The 26,166-nt window shown below is 40.1% G+C and overlaps 1 protein-coding gene across 7 annotated transcripts in view; it reads left to right on the top strand.

Annotated features, from left to right (window-relative positions):
- The first annotated feature begins 276 nt into the window (after nucleotides 1–276).
- MAPKAP1 (MAPK associated protein 1) overlaps nucleotides 277–26,166 on the top strand; it is a 238,696-nt gene continuing 212,806 nt past the window's right edge. For 2 of the 7 annotated variants that reach the window (XM_077768238.1, XM_077768233.1), the window contains exons 1-2: nucleotides 277–533; nucleotides 2,467–2,528. The gene's annotated coding sequence lies outside the window, so the exon portion shown is untranslated. Of the gene's footprint in view, nucleotides 534–1,309; nucleotides 1,329–2,466; nucleotides 2,529–15,584; nucleotides 15,628–26,166 lie in introns of those variants that run through there. The other 5 variants (XM_077768236.1, XM_077768234.1, XM_077768240.1 and 2 more) reach the window with 5 other exon arrangements.

Raw genomic sequence — 26,166 nt, 5'->3', positions numbered from 1 at the left:
CGAGGACTTTTTTTCTATGGATTAAAGAGAAGGGGATTTGAAGGAGAATGCTAATGTTGATTTCTATCCGACGCAAATGCACGGGTTGGTGCGTGTACCAGATTCTCAGCTAATCTCGGACTCGGGCCTTAGCCAGACCACAGAAGTGCAGCGCATGCGCAAGTCCTCTCGTTCGGCCCCGCCCCCCGGGAGGACTTCACTCCTTGCTCTCTGCTCTGGGGCTTGCGCACTACGTCCCCAGCCAGCGGCTTCCTCCCACTCGGGGACTTCCGGTGCGCGGGGTGCGGTTCCGGGTCGTGGCGCGGCTCGGGGCAACAGGGCTGCTGCTCGGCTGGCCGGCGGCGGCGAGCAGTGCGGGCATGAGGGCGAGCTGGGAAAGCGGGAATTGAGCCGGCCGGGAAGAGCGCCAGTCCCCAAGGAGTCCGAGAGTGAGGAGCCCGGGGCAGGGGGCCGGGAGGCGCGGGGAAGCCGGGCTCTTCCCTCAGGAACGTGTCCCGGGGCCCACCCGGCCCGTAGTGTGGCAGCAGCTTCAGGTAAAGGTTGCCCCAGCCACTAGTCCCCTCGCTCACTCTCCCGTCAGCCCACCCGTGGAGCCTGGAGGCCCTCCTCACTCCTCCGCTCTGGGTGCTGCCCCGGAGGGTAGTCCGCCTGGCCCTTGATCAGGTCTTCTACATTGAGCATCCGTTTCCTGGTCCTTTCCAGAGCTGGAGGCTGCTGCGAGCCTGACAGCTGGGTGTGTGATTGCGGGAGGAGAAGCCTGTGGGCTGCGTAGTGTTGGGAGGGGGATGGGTTGGCTCCGGCAGTTTCTGGCCCTACTACTCGGCAGCATCTAGGTATCCTAATCTTCATAACACGAAAATTAAGTTTTTAAGCATTGTTTGTGTGGTCCCTGTTTCCTAGGGCCCCTCCTCCCAGTTCCCCAAAGGGGTAAGCAGCCCACAAAACTTTTTTTTGTCTAGCTGGAACGCTGCTGGGACTTTGATTCAGCTTTTTGTTATGAGCGTGGCAGACTCTTCTAGCTCTGGATAAGGCTAAGAAAAAAAAAAGTACGTTAAACAAGAGTATTACTTTAACCAGGGACCCAAAAGTTGACTCAGAAATTGGTTAAAATTTTAATCCCAACGAATGGAAGTAGTTTTTGAAGCCTGTCACACAGTACTTGGCATTGTGCAAAAGAATCATGTTACAAATCACATCAGTTAAAACAAAGTGATCGTTCTCATTCTATTTTTCACAAGCAAAAGAGGGTGGATTACTAATTTAAGAACTTACAGGAACACGAAAAGTTGGCACCATGTTATATTCCTCATTCTTTGAGTCCACACAAGGTGCGTAGTCAATGCTGAAAGAGTTTTTTTTTTTTTATAATGTTTTATTTATTTCTAGGAGAGACAGAGAGAGACAGAGAGAGACAGCATGAGCAGGGGAGGGTCAGAGAGAGAGGGAGTCACAGACCCTGAAACAGGCTCCAGGCTCTGAACTGGCAGTCAGCACAGAGCCCGACGCGGGGCTCGAACCCACGAACCGCGAGATCACGACCTAAGCGAAAGTCGGCCGCTTAACCGACTAAGCCACCCAGGCGCCCCATTGCTGAAAGAGTTCTTGATGAAGCATTGATAATTGTGTTCATCTTTTCCAGTTTACACTCTTGCAAGTTTGCTGGGGCCTGTGAGGCATGCTCGTGGCCCCTTTGTCATTTAACTTTGTGCTCCTGTCTACTTTCAACTGCTGTGATGCCATGCTGTCCTCACATTCCTCTACGCCTCTTGATCTGGCTCCAGCAATGCTTGAAAAAGTCCCCTTCCGTAATTCCCTACCCTGATCCTTTACTTTAGATAAGTATGACTTCAAATCGCCTTGGTTTTTCTCTTTGTCTTTTTTTTTTTTTTTTTTGGTAGGACATTCTCCCTGCCTAGGTTTCTTTCTCCTTTTCTCTTCCCACCTATTGAGATGTTACTCAGGGCCCAGCTTAAATCTGTCTCCCTCAACCAACTTGAGACAACCCCGATTGGAAAAGATTTCTTTTCTGGAATCCTGATAAATGCTCATTATATCTGTAGTAATTTCACTTAGCAAACATATACTGAGTGTGTGTTATGTGGGTGTATACATATGTATGCATATGTATATAAGTATATATATGTATGTAAATATATATATGGATAAATATATAGCAGGTACCATGCTAGATAGTTTATAGATAAATAAGACTCAGTCCTTGGCTGCAGGGAGCTCAATTTAGTGAGAGAGATAAGGAAATAATTCCAAGATCGAGTGATAAGTACACTGTGTGAAGGTTTATTCTGTGATACTGTGATGGCACGGTTGGGGGGGGGTCATTAGCTTTTGAGGAATGTGCTGTGGTCAAGTAATGCATCATAATGTACGGTTAACTTTTCTTATTTACTGTGTACTGAAACTATAAGTCGGTTTCTCTTATTTAATGATTTTAACCTCAATTTACAGATTAGGAAGACTCAGGATAAATTACACGTCTGGTACCAGAAAGAGACAGGATTCAAACCCAGGTCTGTCTGATGTCCTACATGTACACTTTTCTTCATTATGTGTTTTGCCTTCTTTCACATAACACTCTATATGCAAGTACATATCGAGATAACTACAAGAGAAAAAAATATGAATGTCACAATGAATGGCACAGCTCGTCCTTTAAATGTAGAGGAGTCTGTGATCTTCCAAGGCAAGAATGTGATAGGTGGGTCAGTTCAGCTTTGAATATGCGGATGGAATACTTTCTATAGAGGATAACCTGAACTCTGGGTTCATTTCCTTGTCCCTCCTCTTACTCTTTGACCTTTGGCAAGTTTCTTAATTCTAATCATTATTTTCCTCCAGTATGGGTTGGGATAGGGGGATAATATTGACCTCATGGAGTGTTGTGAATATTTAATGGATGAAGGGCCTGATACAGGGACCCCTGAAATGATAGTGTGAGATGCAAAGATGAAATGCCTGTGATGGTTTTAGAGTGGTGAGTAGACCAGACTAAATAAAGCCATTGCTTCTTTTAGTGGGGAGACAAATTGGAGGGTCAGTCGGGGGTCAGAGTTAGTGAGGGCTTCAGTGTCAGTTAAGAGAGTTCATGTCCAGTTTCTGCTCATACGTTTTGTAGTTAAATGCTTTGAGAATCTGTGTTTCATTCAGCAGTGAGAGGGAAAATGGAAGACCCTGGGGAGGCAAAGAGAAAATCAGGTGCCCACCCTGAGGTAGTTGACATTCCAGTCGGGGAGACAGAAGTATGTGCTGGTGAACTATAGTAAAGTACTACAGCTACCATGACAGCAGTCCCCATGGGGTACTGTAGTGCACAAAGGGGAACCCTGATAGAGTAGCTAATGAACACTTAACTTCATGCTGGCATTGTGTTAAATGCATTATCTCATTCCTGTACAGAAAGGTGTTAGCATCCTGATTTTACAGATGAGGAAACTAGAGCACAGAGAAGTTAAATAAATTCCTTGAGGTTTTGCATCTGTTGGAGCTATGAATAGAGGGGATTATCTGCTCGACTTTGGGATCTTCACTCTTCTTTGTGATGTGGATGGGGACCCTCTGAAGAGACTTCAGAGAGATGCTAGCCCTTGAGTCATAGCTTCAGTGTGCCTTCACTATGCGAGGCAGCGGGATATTGAAGAATGAATGTGGCCCCTGCTGAAGCTCATGGTCTCATCTGTCACGTTAAATATTTCTTTGTACGTGTGTGTGTGTGTGGGGGGGGGGGGTTGTTTTGTTTGTGGACTCATGACTGAGGACTTTAGAAACTTGCAGTTCGGTGGATTTGTATATATTAAGGTGAGAGAATTTGCTGGAAACTTGTTATTTGTATGTATAGGCCTTATTATTAAGGATAAAGCCACAGACACTATATTATAATATTAGGAATTTTGTCCCATTGCATGTGGGAGGAGCTCCAACTTTGTGTTTTCTGTGAGTTTGAGGGTTTTTAGAAGTTTTGACCCAAAAGTTAACATATTTCAGTTTGTGCTAAATTTAATAATTTTTAAATTTTTAAAAATGTTTTATTTATTTTGAGAGAGAGAGCGTGCATGTGTGAGCGGAGGAGGGACAGAGGGAAAGAGAGAGAATCCCAAGCTGACTGTGCAGAGCCTGACGCAGGGCTTGAACTCAAGAACTGTGAGCTCATGACCTAAGCTGAAATCAAAAGTCGGATACTTAACCCACAGAGCCACTCAGGGACCCTCGTTAAATGTTTTTGTATATCATATTTCCTTCACTCTTCGTGGTCCTGTGATATAGGTGGTATTAACCCCGTTGAACACGTGAGCACCCGAGGCTTTGTGGTTAATATATTGCCCGAAGCACATAGCTGGTGAATAACAACACCAGAAAAAATTGGCCAAAAAAGAGTAAACAGATATTAGTTCTCTTGTGAGCATATACCTCGGGATCTCCAGCTCAGGTGCCCATGGTAAAGAGCAGGACAGACCTTGGTGAACTGGACTGCATGTGACCAGTCTGAAGGTAGCAGTTGCCGCTCAGCTCCAGTTGCTAGTTGCTGTGTGAGGAAGTGGCTTGGTGTCCTTGGATCTTCTGAGGGATAATATCCTTTTTATTTGTTTATTTTTTTAACTTTTAAAAGTTTTTGTTTTAATCTCGATGGGGGGTAATTTTTTTTTTGAAGGGGTAATATTCTTGGGGAGCATTCAAGAGATGCTGAAAATCTGGATTTTAATGTATTTAATGTTAAATTTGCTATTTAAAAAATAATTGTATAGATCAAAACACATTTGTGGGCTATGTACAACACTGGATTCCCTGATTGTAAACTCTGATCTACCTGATGATTGAAATTTTGATACCTGCTGTTCAAAGCCGGAGGCACAACACATGTAGTGATTATTGATCGGAAGTCTACTGGTAAATTGCAGATTAAAGGCGTGTTGTATTGGATTCATACTGATATCTTTGAGGAAGTGACAGGTTGAATGCTTTCATTATATAATCAGGCTAATTTTCAGGAGTGATAGGGTTGGATGAGGACAAGACCTGGTAATACTTTTGATTTGTGCTTTTAGCATTTTAAGTTTATTTGTTTATTTTGAGAGAGAGAGAGAGGAAGAGAGAGGGGAGGGGAAGGGACAGAAAGAGAGAAGGAGAAAGAAAATTCCAACTGGCTCTGTGCTAAGAGCACGGAGCTTAATCTCATGGAACCACGAGACCATCATCTGAGCCGAAATCAAGAGTCGGATGCTTAACCGACTGAGGCACCCAGGCACCCCAGTGCTCTTAGCCCTTTAGATGCTACCAGATTCTTGTCTCTTTGGTCTTTTCTACAGTACAGGAAATGAACAAAGAGAGAGTAATCATAACCTCTTAAGATGAAGAAACTGATGCCTAGTAAATAACAGTTTAGTAGAAAGTGCACTGGATTGGAAGGGACTTGAACTCTGAATACAATACACCATTAACAGCCTTTTAATTTTGGCCAAGTCACTTACAAATCCTTGTATCTTTTTTCCATCTGGATGTTAATGAAGACCTCAACTCAAGTCTTGCTGAGGTCTTTTCAGGATGCCAAGCTTCCTGATTCTAATTGACACTCTTAAAGTCACACAACTGATTGCTGGCAGACCCCAATGGACAATGGTTCAAATCTAAAAATATGGCTCCTCTTCCCTTGAGAGCAGGTAGGGAGCCACTGCTCAGCCTTTCCCTCGGTTCTTTGTTCATCACTAATTCTGGGAATGGACCTTGACAGGCCAGGTGCTTCCCAAGTGCATACAGTGTTTTGTTGACTGTGTATACAAAAGATTGAAAGGGGGCATAGGGACACCCAGTGTAGTGAGAGAAATATGGCCAGGGAGCTCCTAGCCCAAGAGTTTACTTTATTTTTATTTTAATACTCAGCTTCTACAAGGTGAAAATTGAAGAAATATTGGTCTTCTAGATACTTGTTTTCATTCATACTCTGTTGTATAAGGAAATAACATAGAATATAAAAATGAAAATAAATCCTGACCAGTCACTCAGAATTTATTATCTCTAGTTGGCAGCGGTATAGATATATAGAGGAAACAAATTTAATATAGGAAACACAAAATTTGGACGCAAAGAAGAAAACAGTTTTAAGTAATTGAATTTGAGAAAAATGGGAGAAACCACTTAAACAACAAAACTTAAATTCTAGAAACAGCCAAGGAGGTACTAGAATAACTGTTGGAATTAGATTATAGTAATTGCTTGTGAAATGAATTGAATTTTATATCACATTTACCCCAAATATATGCAGTTAGAATCATATCCTATACTTGAGTATATTTTTATTTTATGCTTTTATTATTGATGCAGACAAAATGGACTGAATGTGTAAAACTTCAAAAAAAAACCCGTTTTTTACTTCTCTATGGACTCATTTTAAGGTACTGTATTATAAATAAGTACTCTTTCAGCAGAGAAATTGGTAGAAAATTGTTCAAAGGAATAGTTTTCTTTTTAAAACAGTAAATTAGAAAATATTTTTTTTAACATTCATTTGTTTATGAGAGACAGAGAGACAGCATATAAGCAGGGGAGGGGCAGAGATAGAGGGAGACACAGAATCTGAAGCAGGCTCCAGCCACTGAGCTGTCAGCACAGAGCCTGATGTAGGACTCGAATCCACAAACTGTGAGATCATGACCTGAGCCGAATTTGGACGCTTCACTGACTGAGCAACCCAGGCGCCCCTTAAAGTAGTAAATTTTTAATCTGAATGTCACTTGCTGATGTAAAGGAGACTAACAACTGAGGTGCAGGCTTGAATCTTGAAGCAACGTGAGGTGGGGCTTTAGAGTCCCACCCACCTGTGTTTGAATGCTGGCTCAGCCAGGTATTCCCTGTGTGACCTGGACAGTCTGCAAAATGAGGCTAATAGTGCTGGTCTTACCATTTGGTACTGCTGATGTTAAATGAAATTTAATGAAACAATGTAAATAAGTACCTGGTACTACTAAGCTTCTGGAGATGCTTCTGGAGAAGTATGGGCACTAGCACTCAGGGGTATAACACATTCCAATGTTAGTGTTTAGTGTAACAAGAAATGACTCTGTGGAGTGGTTATGAAGAAATGAGACTCATTTTCATGTCTGCCTCATGAGATTAGTCTTGTTTATTTCTAGTTGTGCTCTGTGAATTAATGCACCTTCCAACCGTGTACTGCTGGTAGGGGTTCCAGTATGCTCTAGAAAGGTTAAATGAATTGACCTATTTAGATTAAATGAATTGATCTGTTAAATAACAAGCACTTCCAGTTGCTTATATTACCTTTATGTGTGTGTGCCCATGACTACCTGTTGAAGTTGATAAAACAAGGGGTATTATGTTCTTGTCTCCGTCCTACTAATGCTGAAACTGAAGCTTTGGAAGTAAAGCAATTGAAGGCAGAGAACTACTGATAATGACAAAGCTAGGCTGCAAACCTTTGTTCTTTCACTCTCAATTCAGTGCTTTTGTCACTCTTCCATGCTATTCTAGATTTGGATGTTGGAACTGGCCCTTGTTTCGGGAAGGTCATCAACACAGCTCTTCTTACTTATATAAACTTAATGCTTATAGAAAAGTTGTTACTCATAATTCAGTGAAAGTATTTGGTTACAGGTATGATCTAATAACATGAAGGGTAAAGATTTAATAAAACTCTAATAATAATTGGGGTGCCTGGGTGGCACAGTCGCTTGAGCGTCTGACTCTAATTTTGGCTCAGATCGTGATCTCACCGTTGACTTCCAGCCGCATATCAGGCTCCATACTGGCAGCACAGAGCTTGCTTAGGATTCTCTCTCCTTTTCTCTGCCCCTCCCCACTTAGCTTTCTCTCTTAAAATAAATAAACTTAAAAACAGAAACCTCTAATAGTAATACTTACTGCTGGCAGAGTATGTTGCTGATGGAAATATAAATTGGTGAAAATTTTCTGGAGAGAACTTTGGCATTATTTATCCAAGCTTTTAAAATATAAGTCATGCAGGCCTTTTCAGCTTGTAATTCCATTTTTAGGAATTTTTATTAAATAATCAGAGATGTAGGAAAATAATTACGTTGAAAGATGTTCACTGTAGCAGTACTTAAAATAGCAAAAATTAGAAACCACTTTAGTAGCCAACAAGGAGAAATTATGGAAAAGCCAATCAATGGAAATATTGTGCAGTCATCTTAGATGTTTTAGAAGAATTTTAGCGATATAGTAATATGCTCATCATGTAACACAGTGGAAAAAGGATATAAAATTATACAACTTATGATCTCAATTATGTCAAACATATATGTGAAGGAAAAGAAATAGATGGTCAGATTATAGGTATTTATGCTTTTTTTCTATTTTTCCAAAGTATTCTCTGATTTTATTTTTAATAAAAAAGCATTTTAGTTTCAGCCTCATATTAAGAAATATGAGTAGAGGGGCACCTGGGTGGCTCAGTCAGTTAAGCGTCCGACTTCAGCTCAGGTCATGATCTCACGGTTCGTGGGTTCGAGCCCCACGTTGGGCTGTGTGCTGACAGCCAGCTCAGAGCCTAGAGCCTGTTTCAGATTCTGAATCTCCCTCCTCTCATTCTCCCCTGCTCACACTGTCTCTCTCTCTCTCTCTCAGAAATAAATAAAACATTAAAAAAATTTTTTTAACATAAGAAATATGAGTAGAGCCAGTGAAAATCATTTCAATAAAAAATTTTCCACTAATTCAGGTGATCTGAAATTATAAATGCATTGTTATTTTCAAGTTAGTTATTACCTCAGTTGTTTGACATTTAGAATATGATTTCATGTATGTTGACATAAAGGATGTGGAAATTCCCAGGCTAGCTTTTCTCTCTTCGCCCCAAATCCTATGTAAGACATTATCATGGAAGAAGAGTTGCATTTGTGTTGGTGGTACCAGTGTCCTGGTGCTACTGTCACCTCTTCAGTGGCCAGTGGGACAATGGTAGCCCTGTGACAACTGTCTTTCAGAGAGAGAACACTCCTATATTTGGGAGGCTGGACATTGGTATGTAGAGCTTTTATGTGAACCTAATGCTTCTATACTGGGAAGTGCTTTATTGGTTTGGGAAATTGTGTGACTTTCTCACTTTTTTTTTTAAGAAAAATTTAGGGGCGCCTGGGTGGTTCAGTCGGTTAAGCATCCGACTTCAGCTCAGGTCATGATCTCACAGTTTGTGGGTTCAAGCCCCGCGTTGGGCTCTGTGCTGACAGCTAGCTCAGAACCTGTTTTCGGATTCTGTGTCTCCCTCTCTCTCTGACCTTCCCCTGCTCATGCTGTCTCTATCTCTCTCCCCAAAATAAATAAAACATTTAAAAAGGAAAAAGAAAAAATTAGAGGTCAAAGTTTGGGTTTTAATTTTTCTGATAACAGTATTCAAAAAAGTATGAAGTTTAGAACGTCATGACAAGTTGGTGCTTTCCTAGTTGTCATATATTCCATAATAGAAATTGCAGTAGTTTCAGCATGTACAGATCAGCAAGATGGCCAGCTAGGATTTTTTTTGTCATTGCTGTTGTATATGGTAATTCTCCTATATACAGTATAAAAAACATGCAAAAAATTTAACGATGTATTTGAGCATATTTAAATTAGGAAAATACCAGGCAAGATGTTTCTTTTTGTAAACTGCTTCTGTGCAAAGCATTCTGTATATTATCAGAATGAAAAATGACAGCACTTTGTCATCTGTTCAAATTGATATTGCACTCTATGCAATGACAGCTGAAAAGGCCCACAGGTGCCATATAAAGAGGTGACCATGTTGTCATATTTCATTTCGGCATCCCTCTGCAAAGCCATAATTACCTAATTAGGTTGTTAATTAGGAGATTAGCATTTCACTATATTGATAGAATGCTCTTTACCGGCGTGAGGCTAGATACAGATTTGTCTGCCCTAATTTATAATCTCTGCCTTTTTTGTACTTATTTATTTGCTTAAGTTCCTGATGTGGGGCAATTCGGTTTACCTGAGAAACAGTTTGTTTATAAGCTAATGAAGCTTTGATCACTGGATTAAAGTTACTGAATTAAGAAGTGAACCAAATTAGAAGAGTGGTCACATCCCCAAAACGATAATAAAAATTCTGAGTTGGTAGAACCTGTATTCTCATTAGCATGGGCAACAAATACATGATAAGAAATAGAACTGTTAGTATAAAAAAAAAATCCAAAATACAAAAACTAAGTCTGAAATGTGATAGATATTTAATATAAACTAAACTAGGTGAAGGAAATTATTTAGTTATCTTGAATAACAAATGTCTGTCATTTACACTGGAGACTTATAAAATATGTTAAGTATTTTGAACATGTTTCAGAAACTGAAGCTTGGTTAATGACTTTGGAACAAATATATTCAGTCTTCAGTTTAGACTTCCTTAGATAGTCATCATGCATCAGGGTTTATTTCATTTGTACCTTCTGTCCATTAGTCTGTACTTGGAACATTCTCTTCTCACGGCCTTTGCGGTCCTGAGTGCTTATGGAATTTGAAGTATTTCACAGCAACCTTCACTTGGTGAACTATTTGGAGTAAGCGACATTTCTGTCTAGTGTGTCTAACCATTTTTATTTTTTTGGAGCGAGGTAGGGACCCTCAAAAAATAATTTTCTTGTCTTTTTACTCCAGTGCATGATTTGACTGTAATGTTTGTAATTTGCATTATATGTACCTTTTCTGCTCTTTCCAGGTAAGGAGCACAGTGTTAGTCACTGTGGTAGTAGTTTAGTGTCTTTTATTTTATTTTTTTTTATGTTTATTTGTTTTTGAGAGAGAGACAGTACAAGCAGGGCGGAAGGGCAGAGAGAGAGAGAGAGCGAGCGAGGGAGAGGGAGACACAGACTCTGAAGCAGGCTCCAGGCTCTGAGCTGTCAGCACAGAGCCCAACACGAAGCTCGAACTCATGAACCGTGAGATCGTGACCTGAGCTGAAGTTGGATACTTAACCGACCGAGCCCTCAGGCACCCCTTTAGCTTCTTTTATAATCTAAATGATAGCTGTTGGAGTTGTAGAAAGTGCATGTGCACTTTAAGTCCTTTTCCCACATAGTTGCTATGAAGAATTGCCTGTGTTTGATCTGTAATGTTCTTTACAATTAAAAAAATATTTTAAAATATTTATATATGAAAAAATATGATATGAAATCTTAGAGTCAAGTTAAGTTTTGCTTAATTGTGATCATTCACGTATTCAGTCCCTATTTGCTGAATACATATGAGGCACTGGGCATATGTCTCGGAATTGAGCAATGCAAACTGCAGACACTGACTCTGCTATCATGGGACTTACAGTCTAGTACAGACTAGTTTGAGAAATGTTTAGTAATGAGGGTGAAGGTGAATATGGAGGAGTACCTACTCAGGACTTGATAAGGTCAAACTTCCCTGGTGCCGGTGAAGTCTGAATTGGGATCTGAAGGATGAAGGAGCATGCGGCGTCTGAGCAAAGTGGAAGGACAGAGAAAATCATTCTAGACAGAAGGAGTATATGTTCAAAAGCTGGAAAAAACCTGAAGGTTGAGTATGGCTGGAATAAAAGAAAAAAAACCTGAAGGCATAAGTAGAAGATGGGGCTGCAGATGTAGGCAAGGGTTAGCTTATTAAAGAGTTTGAGAAGCCACTGAAGGTTTTTAAGACAAGTTAGGAAACAAGTTAGGTGGGAGATGGTGGCTTGGATGGGTTATGAAGATGAAAGTGAATGAAATCTAAAAAGAAGAGGATGCAGAGGATTAATTAAATGGCTGCAGGCTTCTCAGAAAGGAGTCAAGAATTGTTTTTATTTTTTATCATTTAAAAAAAAGTATTTTTGAGAGAGAGACAGTGCAAGTGGAGTAGGGGCAGAGAGAGAGCGAGAGCGAGAGTCAGAGTCTGAAGCAGGCTCCAGGCTCTGAGCTGTCTGCACAGAGCCTGATGCAGGGCTCAAACTCACGAACTGCGAGATCATGACCTGAGCGAAAGTTGGATGCTTAACCAGTTAACTTACAGGGTGCCCCAAGTAGTCAAGGATTCTAATTTGGACATTGAATTTGTTTTATAATTTTAAGTGTGAGAATGACTTTTAGTGTATCATAGAGAAGAGGTCATGAGATTTCTTTTCCAATATGACCAAAACATGTAGAGCACTACCAACTAGTTTTCTTTCAGGTGAATTGGGAAGAATACTCATATTTGAGTGTCACTTTTGGTTCCTGCATTGTGACAACAGCTTTGTGGGGTATGTGATAAGGTCTTATTAAGGTCCAGAGAAACTGATTTTTCCCCCCAGTTTTCTGTTACTGGGTTACTTGGTGGTGGAATTGGAAACAGACTCGAGCTCTCTAAGGCCTTTGTGTTCTCTGCCATGCCATGTCGCCTTTCTTGTTTTATCCCCTATTGTTTGTTTATTTCAAAGTGAAGAGAAGTACTTCCCACAGAAGTACTCCGTGGGTTGGCAGCTCAGTAGGTTGCTGACAGAGGCATTGTGTTAACTCTGTGGCTTCTTCCGCCCAGCTCTAGTGTGGCACCTGGTGCTTTGGTAGGAGAAGCTGCTTTAGGGCCTGAGTGTTTCTTTCAGCAAAGTCCAAGATTCTGTTGGCATTTCTGGCACTAGGATTCAATCTCCCTCAGCCAGAGATGCAGAGTAGCTACCTCCACACAAGTTCACTAACATATTTGAAAGTTCTCCTTTTTCTGGGGAAGAGACTTGGAAACTTCCATTTTTGCATGAGGAACTTAATATTCTTTTGATGTAATCAACCTGTAATGCAAATTGTTTTAAAAAATTTCCTGGTTATAGTTGCCACTACTGTTCATTTAAATGGTTTGTTGGAAACATTGTGTTGGAATCACCTGAAATAGAAGAAATCTGGGATGCAATAGCATTGATCCTATTCTGTTTCTATCCCACCCCCATTTTTAAAATCAAGATATAAGTCTCATACCATAAAATCCACCCCTTTAAAGTATACAATTTAATAGTTTTTAGCATAGTCACACAGTTATATAACCATCATAGCTATATAATTCCAGAACATTTTTATCACCCAGAAGGAAACCCTATACCCACAAGTAGTCACTCCTCATTCCTCCCTCCCACAGCCTCTGGCAACCATTAATCTCCTTTTGATGAACTTTCATATAAATGGAGTCATGCAGTATGTGGCCTTTTGCGTTGGCTTCTTTCACTTAACATAATGTTTTCATAGTTCATCTGTGTTGTTGCATGTATCAGTACTTTATTCCTTTTTATTGCTGCATAATATTCCATTCTATGGGAATATCACATTTTGCTAATTAATTCATCAGTTGATGGAGATTTGTTCTTTTCCCACTCTTTAGCTATTGTGAAATATTGGTATGAATATTGCTATGTGGGTTTTTGTGTGAATATATGTTTTCTGTTCTTTGGGGTGTATACCTTGGAATGGATTGCTAGGTCAAATGGTAGGTAACATGTTGAAGAACTGCCAACCATTTTCAAAAGTAGTTGTACCATTTTACCACCAGCCCCATGTTTACCACATTCCCACCAGCAGTGTATAAGGTCTGCCTCCTTTTTGTTTCTGTTCTCTTCAGGCTCTGTTGCTCAGGTCTGGGCTGGAAGCAACCCCGGTTCCATGAGCGCTTTGTCTTGATAAATGGGAAATTTTCCATTTTTCTTGTTCAGTCAGGTTCATTCTTCAAGTATATGTGTATCAGGCCTTATAATAGGATATTAGTGACAGGAAGCCAAATAAGGCAAATAGTCTTTTCCTCTTAAGGACTTCCCAATCCAGTGTTTGGAGCTTTTTACTAGAGAATCGGGGGGAGGCGGAGAGGGTGATGGAGAGAGGGAAAAGCAAGTGAAGAAAGTAACTGCCTAGGAATTTGTGAATTTCCACAGCATGGATCCTAACTTTAGAATCTAGGCAAAGATTGACTTGGTTTTCACAGTTTTGAGGGTTTCTTTTTCTTGGCCCATCCTTTAACTAGAGTTAGAGCTTTTCCTTGGACTTTGTTCTTCAGGTTTGCTCTTCTTTCCGTACATGTTTTCCTTGAGTAGGCTCATTCACATCCCTGGCTTCATCTGTCATTTATATGTTGATGTCTTCCAAATTTGCTCAGGTCTTTCTCCTACGTTTCAGATTTCCATATTCTTTGTCACTCTTATGTTGTAGTCTCTTAAATCTGCTCACACCTCAATCCTGGGCTATCAGGATTGCATCATGATGAATCTCTTTGGGTAATCCATAGACATCTCAAGTTCATTGTGTTTGAAACATAATTCCTTACTTTCCTTCTGCCTGTTAAGCTGTTCCTACTTTTGAGTTAACAGTTTCATTTGTTGGTACTGTTATGTAGGCCATAGAGTTTCCCCTTCTTAACCCTCTACATTCGTTCAGTCACCAAGTTCTACCAGTTTCATCTTATAAATATTTTTTATCTATTTAAAAAAAATTAGACCTTTCACTGCCTTACTTCAGATTTCATCATCTCTCCCTGAGCCATAGCCACAGCTTCATAATTAATCTTGTGTCTTGTCAGTCAGGTTACTTTTCTATGCCAGAACACTATCTCTGAAACTCAGCAACTTTGAATTCCATACTGTAGTTTCAGTTACTAAATACATGTTCTGCTGTTTCTCGTTTTGGTTCCTTATCTCATGCTGTCTCTTCTACTTGGAAAAGCTGAGTTTGTCTCTTTGACCCTTCTTCCAACCATGCAACTTCTCATCTTTGAAGATTTATCTTAGAAAAGGGAATAATTGCAGTAACAATAATAGTGGATATTTGTATAATGCTTACCGTGGGCCAGACACTGTTATATGCACATAACATATATGAATTCATTAAATCTTCACAACAATCCTATGAGATAGTCACCAAAATATTCCTGTTTACAGATGTGGAAACAGGCACTGAACTTGTTACTTTCCCTATGTCCCACAGTGAGTGAGTGGCTGAGTTCAGATTTGAACCCAGGCAGTATGATGCCCGATTGCTTGCTCTTGGTCTCTCCTACCTGCCCTTTGTCAACCTACCTGATTGCCTCCACTTCCTCCACCTCCACCTAAAAGTTAGTTACCTTCTTCCTACTTCTGTAATAACCCGTGCATGTGTCTGAGGCTCATCTGTAGTCCATAGGACAGATCTGGAGCCAATTTTATTTTAAACATTTTTGATCAAGGAGGCAGGATTATAGATTATTTAATTGCCAGCTCTTTTTTTTCCCTCCATTATTCTTAAGGTGAATAAGTTGGAAGTGATTACTTCTATTACCTTGATCTTAGTCATCTCTGTGAAACCTTGTCTGAGGTTTAGATATTTTTCCTTTGTGTTTCCATAATACTTTGTTATAGAATCCTCTGGCATTGTTCTCACTCTTTATTGTGACCCTTGATGTACTTACCTCCTTTGCTTGCCTCTTGGGGTTAGGGAATAAGACTTAACTACTCTATACTCCTAACTGCCAGCATGTACTAAGTACTCATGCTTGTTGAATGAACAGATAAGTCTGCTTATACCATATCTAGATAAGTGAGAGAAGAGGATTAAGAAGAGTGTGATGAGGGGCGCCTGGGTGGCTTAGTCGGTTAAGCGTNTGATGAAACGAACTTCCATTGGAATTCAAGGCAGCGTATGATTGTTTGGAGCAGGATTCTGCAGCCAGGTTGTATAATTCATCCAGGTTCCACCTTTTACTAGTTTTGTGGCTGTGGGGAACTCTGTGCCTCAGTTTACTGATGTATAAAACATAAATAATAATATAATCCACTTCACAATTTAGTAAGTGATGTGAGTACTTGCTAAATAAATAAATCTTCTGGATTTTAGATTTAGTTAAGTGATGTGAGTACTTGCTAAATAAATAATAAATCTTCTGGAACCCAGGGAATGATTATTCTATTTAAGTTGTTGTATTTTGTGAAACACTTTTACCCTAACTATAACATTCCAGGCAGAATGAAGCCAGTCCTGCTGTCATATCCTCATTTTGATCCATGCAGTGATGGTTTAAAAAGAAAAAAAAAAAAAGGTAGACTAGAAAGTTGTAGAAAAAATAGCTGGCAGCGCAGTTTTGTTAATAACAATAATAGCAGTTATCACTTGTTGAGGTTATGAAAGCTCCATTCAAATGAAAGTACAAAGCACCTTTCAGAGTCACATAAAAATAGTTTGGGGATTATTTGCTGGTTTAGATTATCTCATTGCTGTCCTTCATTCATTAGGAGTTGAATGAATTTGGTAGTTGAGAGCTGATTTTACTTCCAGAATGATACAACTAGAGCAGGAAAAGTCAATCATATCGCATCTTGGGTTTGCTTCTTTTCTAAGTCTTCTTTTTTGTAAGTATCCCTATGAAATGGATAGGACATACATTATGGATATTTCACTGCTCACAAAACAGAGTTAGGCATACCTTACTCACTTGAAGTCATCCCATTGTTATTCCCTGAGCAGGCTAGAGACAGTAACCTGGAGTTCCAGATGTGTTTACTATAACACTTAGAGTTCCAGGAACTGTATTCTGTACATAATAGCATTAACAAAACAGGTGGTGATAATGCCCATTCAACTCAGTCAGCATGGTTTACCTTTGTAGTGGGTTTCCTGCCAAAATGTTGATACTATTAAAATCTTTGTCAAAAAAAGAATTTCTTGTATATCTCTTCTTAGTCTGAACCATGGCACAATGTTATAAGTGAAAATTGCAGTAGAATTCTTATTTTCCTTTGAAGCAAAAACACAAAACTTTTTATTTGAACTCTAGGGTAAACTCCAACCATATCCTCCTCCTCAGATGTCACTGGAATAGAATTTGAGAGCTGAAAGGCCTTTATCATAGTTCAAACTCCCCATGTAACAGATGTAACAATGGACTGATGTGAAAAACAGTTTTAAAGAGGCTCAAAGAAGTGACTTGTCCAAGGCCATATAATTAGGTCCCTAGTTATTAGGGAGTTGGAATTTTTCCTCAGTGGTACTTGCAGTGAACTGTGTTGTTTCTCTTAAATGATGATGTGGTTAACCAGAGAGCTAGGTAAGTGGAAGTGTAACTCTTTTGAATTCTTCTATTTGTTTAAGCAAACTTCAAACATGAAGGAGACAATAAAAGGAAAATAAATATTAGATATTAATATAATTAATATATTATAATTAATATAAATATTAATAAAAATAAATAAATATTAGTGGGAAACTTATCTACTGAACCAGTACCATGGATAAGGAGTCTTTTTTGGGAAAACTATGGTGCACCCCTTTGGGAACAAGAAAGATGGATTTGTTCATCTATTCATTCTGCACAGAGCTCTTATTGGATGCTGGCCACATTCTACTAGAATCTGGCAGCACAGTGATGAGTAAGTCAGTGTCCTTAAGGAGCTAAGAGTTTAGAAGAGAAAACCAACATATAAATAGAAAATTATATGTAATAAAAACAGTGTGATTAGTTCATTTAGTCAGTCTTTTTTTTNATAAGGATCTCTCTGGCTGCTATGTCCAGAGAGATTTTCTTTTTTTTTTAATCTATTTATTCTGAGAGAGAGAATCCCAAGCAGGCACACTGTTAGCAGGGTCAGCACAGAGCCCAATGTGGGGCTCGAACTCACACACTGCAAGACCATGACCTAAGCAGAAACCAAGAGTTGAACGTTTAAGTGACTGAGCTACCCAGGTGCCCCCAGGGAGAGCCTTTTAAAATGTGAATTAGATTGGGGCGCCTGGGTGGCTTAGTCGGTTAAGTGTCCGACTTTCGCTTAGGTCATGATCTCGCGATGCGTGGGTTCGGGCCCCGCGTCGGGCTCTGTGCTGACTGCCAGCTCAGAGCCTGGAGCCTGTTTCAGTCTGTGACTCCCTCTCTCTCTGACCCTCCCCTGCTCACGCTCTCTCTCTCTCTCTCCTAGAAATAAATTAAAAAAAATTAAAAAATTTAAAAAAATGTGACTTAGATCATATCACTGCTCTGCTCACAATCCCTGGTGATTATCCACTTTACTTGGGGTAAAAGAAGAGTCCTTAGAATGGCCTGCAAGACTCTACATGTTTGCTCCTCTCTTCCAGACCTCATCCTTTACTACTTGCTTCCTTGCTGAACTCCTTGCTACTTTTTGAACAGTATGAGGCACACTTCCCTTCTTGGTGACACACTGCCCTTCACATGTTTACCTGGCTTGTTCTCACCTCCTTCAAATATTACCTCCGATGTCAGGTTCTCAGTGAAGCCTTCCTTGACGATTTACAATTGCAGCCGTGGCTCCACCACCTGGCATGCCCTGCTCTCTTCCCTGTGCTATCTTTTACCATAGCACTTCCTTTTTTTTTTTTTAAATGTTTATTTATTTTTGAGAGAGACAGAATGAGAGTAAGGGAGGGACAGTGAGAGGGGGACACAGAATCCAAAGCAGGCTGCAGGCTCTGACTGTCACCACCGAGTCCGATGAGATGCTCGAACTCATAAACTGTGAAATCATGACCTGAGACAAAGCGGGATGCTCAGCTGACAGCCACCCAGGTGCTCCAACCATAGCACTTCTAATTTAAGGTGTAATTACTGTTTTGTTTTCCCAGTCTCCCGCACTAGAATGTGAACTTGATGAGGGCAGGACTTCCTGCTTTGTTTTCTGCTGTAGTCTTTGCATTCTACAGTAGTGCCTGGCACATAGTAGGCTTCAATAAGTATTTATTGTATGAATTAATTCAACAAACATGTAGTATCTGTTACTAGCAGGCCCTGTGCTGGGTTAATTACTAGGAGGAAGTAGTGACCGCGCAGTGCAGTGGGGCCAGATGGAAGGGAGCACCTAATCTGCTTTGTGGGAGGTTTCCTGGAAGAACTGACTGTTGACCTGGATTTTGAAGAACGGAAAGGAGGTAGCCGAGGAAGAAGGGTGCATAGGCTTCAGATCAGGTTTGATGATGGAATGCAACTTGTCTTTCCTGTAGTAATTTAGGCTTTGATTTTCCTTAGGGTATGTTAAAATTTCAGTAAGCAGATGCTGGGTGTTGAACTTGTTTAGTACCTTAGAAGATTTGAGCATAGATTTTAGTGGCAAAGTTGTATAGTTTAGTCTCAGTATAAATGAAACTGTTCCGAGGGGGTTGGAATTTACCACAGATTTAGTGGCTTCACACAGCATATTACAGCAGGGTTTCTCAACCTTGGCATCATTGATGTTGACCTTTTTGGGGAGGTATAATTCTTTGTCGTGGGTTTTGTTCTGTGCATTGCAGGATGTTTAGCAGCATCTGTGGCATTTATCCACCAGATGCTCACGGTACCCACCCCCAATGTGACAACCAGAAATGTCTCCAGACATTGCCAAATGTCCCCTGGGGAGCAGAATCGCCTTTCAGTGGAGAACCACCAGGTTAGAACCACTGCATTACTGTTGAGGTCTGGGTATTCCTACCCTTAGCAACTTCACAAATGATCAGGGGGGAGCGAGACTTATACCTCTATACAGTAACCATATTTCAAATTCTAGAATTGGATCAAAAAGTTTGAAATCGGCAGTTCCTTATACATGATACTCATAGAAATAACTGTGTTGAAGGTAGAACTAAAGTGCTTTTAAAACATTTTGGACCCTGCAAATTGGAGAAGAGTTCACAGAGGATGAGATTCTTGCGTCGCACTTTGAAGAATAAGGTTTGTACTGGAGAGGGGCACATATCAAGGGGATTATCATTACCAAGGGCTGAACCGTGTTCAGAGAGTTCTGGGAGTTGTCTGCTGGGGAGAAGGGGCAGGTGAGTAAAACTGGGTTGTGTATCAAGGCAGAGGGGTCTAGGCTGTTTTCCTGCACTATTTTAATTTCTAGTGCTGCATAACAAATTACCACAAACTTAGTGGCTTAAAAACAATACAAATTTATTGCCTCAGTGGGTCAGGAGTTATGGCTTCATTTGGGTTTTCTGCTCAGGGTCTCAAAGGGATGACATCTGGAGGTTTGACTAGGGAAAGATTGCTTTCCAGGCTGCTTCAGGTAGAATTCATTTCCTTGTAGCTGTATGACTGAGGTCTTCATTTTCTTGCGACCCATTGACTGGAGCCACTCTCAGGTCCCACAGGCTATTCTCTGATCCTTGCCGTATGTTGTTCCATAACTTGGCTGTTTCTTTGAGGTCAGCAGGAAGATACCTCTCTTCAGTTGCCTACGATAGAGTCTTATATAACAGTAATCAGGGTGTAACTTCCCCTCCACACTGTATCTCCCCGCCCAGCCACAGCACTTCTGCTATACTCTGTTGGCTAGGTTTTATCCACATTCAAGGAGTGGGCATGATGCAATTGCTTGAGTATCAAGAGACAAGAATTTCTGGAGCCATCTTGGAATTCTGACTACCGTACATACTTTCAAGCTCCTAGAAGGCAGGGGCCAAATCTTTCTAAATCTTTTTCTCAGCATTATATCTCTGGTGCCTGGCACATAGTAGGTGCTTTATAGATATCTGTCAGATGAATGCAATCAGTGAATGAGTATTTGGTGGACAGTTGTGCTATTTATGGTTTTAGCTCTTATACTGAAATATTTCAGTAATTTCACATTGGGAAGCAGTCTTGTTTCTCTGGCGTTATTCATTTCTTCACTCTAGGTAAAACTATAAACATTTTTACGTGACATACTAAAGTAAAACCTGAAATTATTTGTTTATTGTCACAAGTGTCAATCAAATCTACTTATGTCAGAGAGACAACCCTCAATGGAAAAATAATTTAAGGCTACATTGCACCAAACTAGCAGATTTCTTGTAACAGCCATATCTGGCTGTTGGCATATTTGGAGTTTTGGGGGTGGTGGAGTGATTAGATTGTCTGAAGATTCACATCTATTGCTAGCTATTAAACGTTTCAAAACACTTCAGAAATACTGATTGTTTTATAATGGCTGCATAAAAATGGGGATTTTAGTCTAACTTGTGCTTGCAACTTTATAGTTTGGTGTTATTAATAATTATAGTTCTTTTAAGGATTCATTTTTAAGTAATCTCTATGGGGCTTGAACATATAACCCTGAGATTACTTTTTAAAAATATTTATTAAAAAATTTTTTTAAACATTTATTTATTTTTGAGAGACAGAGAGAAACAGAGCACAAGCAGGGGGAGGGGCAGAGAGAGAAGGAGACACAGAATCTGAAGCAGGCTCGAGGCTCTGAGCTGTCAGCACAAAGCCAGCTGCAGGGCTCGAACCCACAAACCATGAGATCATGACCTGAGCCGGGGTCAGACACTCAACCAACTGAGCCACTCAGGCGCCCCTATGTTTATTTTTGAGAGAGGGAGACACAGAATCTCCAAGTAATAACCAAGCCTGACCCTGTTTAGCTTCTGACATCAGATGACATTAGGTGCGTTCAGGGTGGTATGGCTATAAACAGTAGACACAGAATCTGAAGCAGACTCCAGGTTCCGAGCTGTCAGCACAGAGCCTGATGCAGGGCTCAACTCAGGAACCACGAGGTCATGACCTGAGTTGAAGTCGGACGCTTAACCGACTGAGCCACCCAGGCACTCCCCTGCCCCTGAGATTAAGAGTCGCATGTTCTTCTTACTGAGCCAGCCAGATGCCCCTACAGTTGTTCTTCATACTTGTCATAGGAAACCTCTATTGAGCAAAATTCAGGCCTTGAGTTATCCATTGATAAAATGCCGTTTTATCTTCACAAAATCAGATATTTCTTATATCAGAGTCTTTCTCTGCTAGACCTTGCTGTCCAAACTGGGTTTATGAGAATCCCAGTATGTGCCAGGGAATATTAGAAGGCACAAAGTAAGCATGGCACATATTCCTGGACTAGCAGTTTTAGTGATGTTTTCAAAGGTAAAACTTTTTTTCCTGTCGAAACAATACAGGTGCAGTATATTATAGGATAGAATGCAAAATATGAATACATTCTAAAAGTAATTTTTTTTTATAGTTTGTTGCTTTAGATGGCTCCCCCTAGGTTCTCTAATACCTTGATTTATGGTCACTCTCCTCTGCCCTTTGGGTGTGTCTGTGGACAAGTTTGAGAGGCACTGTACACTACCATCCTTTAACTGGATGTAGGCAGATGGCACGATTCAGAGACATTTCAGGTAGAGGTTAGTGGTACAAGAAAAATCAAGGGTCAGGTTCCCTCGTTCCAAAGGAGATGTTTTACAGGAGAGAAAACCTGGTCTCCTGGTGGGTTGGTGGGGGTTTGGTCCCAGATGGCCTCAGTCACTCATCAGGAGACCTTAGCAGGATGACTGGAATAAGAAACAGCTGAGCCTCTCCACATGGTCTTTTATCCCAAGCTGCTTTTTTTTTTTAATTAATTTATTTTTCCTAAGCTTCTTTCATTGATTAACATGTGTTGCAAAGAAGGTGATAGCAGAAGTTTGCAAGGTCTCTTGAGGCTGAGGTTCAGATGTTCCTTCCATTACATTCTGTTGGTCAGAGCAAATCACAGTCTGAGCCCAGATTCAGGGGGTGAGGAAATAGACTTTTTGATCTGTAAAATGAGGATAATATTAATACTCACCTCTTGGGGTGGTTGTAAGGATGAAATATACATGGAAGTACAGCTGATAGTAAGAGCTCTCAGTAAACATCAGCAATTATTGTTCTTCTGTTTCTGCCTAAGGAAAGCCTGGTCATCCCTAAATGGGACTTTCTTTCTTCCTGAAGCTTTCTGTAACTTTCTTGTCTCTTGGAAAACATTGTCTTAGTGTCTTATTTGGAGGTTAGTATGTGTTACCTTATGTTACTTTAATGTATGTATACAGCGTAGCTCATCTGCTGAAGTTTATAAGGCTCTGGAGGGTGCAGGCCAGTGTTCATATAATTTTTTGTAGTATTCCCAGTGCCTAGCTCTCAATGATGTTTAGTGAATGAATCCCATATTATTTAAAAGAAGATACAAGCATTTCTTTTTGGTTGTTTTGAGTCTAGCAAGTACTTTTATGAAAGGAAGAATTAAATTTTCCAGATATAGACTCTCGCCATTTACTGTTTAATGAAATTAAGCATATTCGCATGGAGATTTTAATTCTCTGTAGGAACAAAAAGCTTAATTTTTGCCGGTCTAAAAAATAAATGAAGGTTTAATTTAGAGTTAAATTAGAAAGTTAGAAAAGAGATTTAAAAGCATTTTATTTTAATGGTCATTTCAGTAATTTTCAAATTTCAGGAGGTATGAATTCTGAACTTTAACTGGATCAGAGGATGTTGAAATCTTAGTAAAAAGCAGGGTCTGTTGGTTTTTATAAGTGAAAGACTTTATAAATAATAAAAGGCTTGTTTTCCTAAATTGTGGTTGTTCCTTTAGCAAAATAAATGTGAGTGCTTCTATAACACTCTTAAGGAATCCTGTATAGGAATCAGGTTTAACTTGAAGTTAATGATAATAGCATGAAGTCGGGGTACAGTGAGGAAAGGTAAAAAAAAAAAATCTCGCATCTGCTGTTACATGTTGTTAACTCCCTCAGCAGACGTTAAATCATTTCAAGTACAATAATAGTGTGGGAGGTAAATTAACTAACCATTAACAATCTTATAAATACACAATTAACATGCCAACATTTATATGACACATTGATGGGGCAGCAGTAATTTTTGATTGGGAGTTTGCAGACCTTGGAGAAGCCTCAGGCTGTTGCTTATTCAGACAAGTTTTCACAGATTGCAGGTGAGGGGACTTAAAGTCTGTCTGACAGAGGGAAGTGGGTGTATAGAGTGTTTTGAAAGTCCAGGAAAGGCAATTTTCTTTTAATGATTGGCTGGACTTGAGGGTTTTAAGCCATGTACAAGACCTGTCTCCAGTCCTTAGAGAGTGAAGAAGTATAGAGAGGGCTCATTTGCTTGTGCTGGGGTTATTTAAAGAAACAGAATATTTCACGTATGGACTTTGTTTATAGCTGAAGTTGCATGAATCTCTAGGGATTTTAAGAAGATACTTACACCTAACTAGAAATTTAAAGTAAACCTCTGTGGTTTCAGGTCAATAAGTAGATGATTTCTGAAGTTCCTTTCTTGTGTAAAATTTTATAATTTTTATTTTTGAACAACCATTATTTGCACTGCTATTGTATAAATCATAGTAGCATGAGTGGAGGGGAGGCTAAATGTCTTTTCTACTGCATCGCACATTTATTGTATTACATCTTCCACAAAGGCCCATGGGAGAAATTTTTCTCAGGCCCCAGATCCCAAATAACAATAGAATTTTTAAAAATCTTATTTATTATGACTATTGTAATGCTTTGTTTATTAAAAAATTTTTAATGTTTTTATTAATTTTTGAGAGAGACAGAGCATGAGTGTGGAGGGGGAGGGGGGTGGAGACAGAGAGAGAAGGAGGCACAGAATCCAAAGCAGGCTCCAGGCTCTGAGCTGTCAGCACAGAGCCCGTTGCGGGGCTTGAACTCACAAGCTGTGATATCATGGCCTGAGCCGAAGTCAGACGCCCAACCAACTGAGCAACCCAGGCACCCCTGTTCATTTTTGTTTTGAGAGGCTGTAGAATGCTTAAGATTCTCAGAATTAACTCTCTTGGCTTTGGGCAGGTTTTTGATGTGCCTCAGTTTTTGCACATCAAAAAATGGAAGACAAAATACTGTAAAATGGAGACAAAAATACTATCTCATAGAATTATTTTTAGAATTATATGAATTAGTCCACCAAAAAAGGAAAGAGCAAGCCTGGCCTTTGTAATAAATTAAGTTTAGTTATTGCTTTTTGCTTCTGGGATTCTGCAGTCTTCCTGTGGCAAATGTACAAGATCTTAAAACATTCATCCAGAGTTATTTACCCTCTGCCACTTTTCTCACCTACTTTTTACTGTGTTGTATCTGATGTTTTTCTATATGCCATTGCAAAGAAAATTTGGAGAGAGTGTGTGTATAAAGTGATTATTAAAAATAGACTTGTATTTGGGCTCTGGATTCACAGCTCAGAGCCTGGAGCCTGCTTTGAATTGTGTCTCCCTCTCTCTCTGCCCCTTCCTGGCTCATACTCTGTCTTTCTCTCTCAAAAATAAATAAACTTTTTTTTTTAAATAAAAAAAATAGACTTACATTGGGGGTGCCTGGTTGTCTCAGTCAGTTAAGCATCCGACTTTGACTCAGATCATGATCTCGTGTTCTGTGCGTTTGAGCCCCACGTAGGACTCCGTGCAGAGAGCTCCGAGACTGGAGCCTGTTTCAGATTCTGTGTCTTCCTCTCTCTCTGCCCTCCCCTTCTTGTACTCTTTCCCTCTCTTAAAAATAAACAAACATTACAGAAATGTATTTTATTTATTTTTTAAAATATTTATTTAATTTTGGGAGAGCACGAGTAGGGGAGGGGCATAGAGAGGGGAACAGAGGGTCCGAAGCAGGCTTAGGCTGACAAGCTGACAGCACCGCGCTGGGTGTGGGGCTTGAACTCACAAACCAGGAGGTCATGACCTGAGCTGAAGTCAGTTGCTCAACCAACCCAGCCACCCTGGTGCCCCCCCCCGCCACACACAATTTTTAAAAATAGACTTGTATTAAGACTTGATATCCATTAAAACGTACTAAAATTTCACTTCCTTCTTTAGGGCATGTTCCAAGTTAACACAGGCAGATTACGTGGTCATTAATGAACACAAGTGGTTATAGAAAGTAATAGCATGGAAATTGTACCTAGATCAATATTTAGCACATAGTAGAAACTTAATAAGTATTGGTTAAAGTAAGTATAAAGGGAATCTACCCAGTACATTAAAAATGGCTGTGTTATTGTGGGGCAGCTCATGTCCTCCCACTCTGTGTGGGTGTCCTTATTGCTTTCATTTTTAGTAAAACAAACCTTTGTGCTTTGAGAAACCTGGGATAAAAAAGTGGGAGAGTCAGTGAAAAGTAGGACTTCTTAGGGGAACAGATCTTCTGGAGCCTGAAATTTTTTATCTAATGGCCTAAAGGTATATAAAAAGGACCAGTTACCTCTGTCAAGAATTGGTAATATTCAGGGAAGGCGTTCAAGGCCCAAAGAAACAGCATTTGTAAAAAGGTAGAGATAGCATTTCTAAACCATGTTTTGTGAATCTCTAATACACTGATATGTGTTAGTGTTCCTAGAGGAAAACATGATTAGGGATCAGATACGTTTTGGCTTTGGGATATATTGCATTTCTAGATTCCCCATTCTTAGAGATTCACGGTATACATTAGTCGTTTAAAAGCTTTGAGAAGTCTGAGGTACCTGGCTGGCTCAGTC

This window comes from Crocuta crocuta, unplaced genomic scaffold (assembly GCF_008692635.1).
Source record: "Crocuta crocuta isolate KB4526 unplaced genomic scaffold, BGI_CrCroc_1.0 scaffold35, whole genome shotgun sequence".
Classification (NCBI taxonomy): domain Eukaryota; kingdom Metazoa; phylum Chordata; class Mammalia; order Carnivora; family Hyaenidae; genus Crocuta; species Crocuta crocuta.
This window is presented reverse-complemented; position numbering and strand designations above follow the sequence as displayed.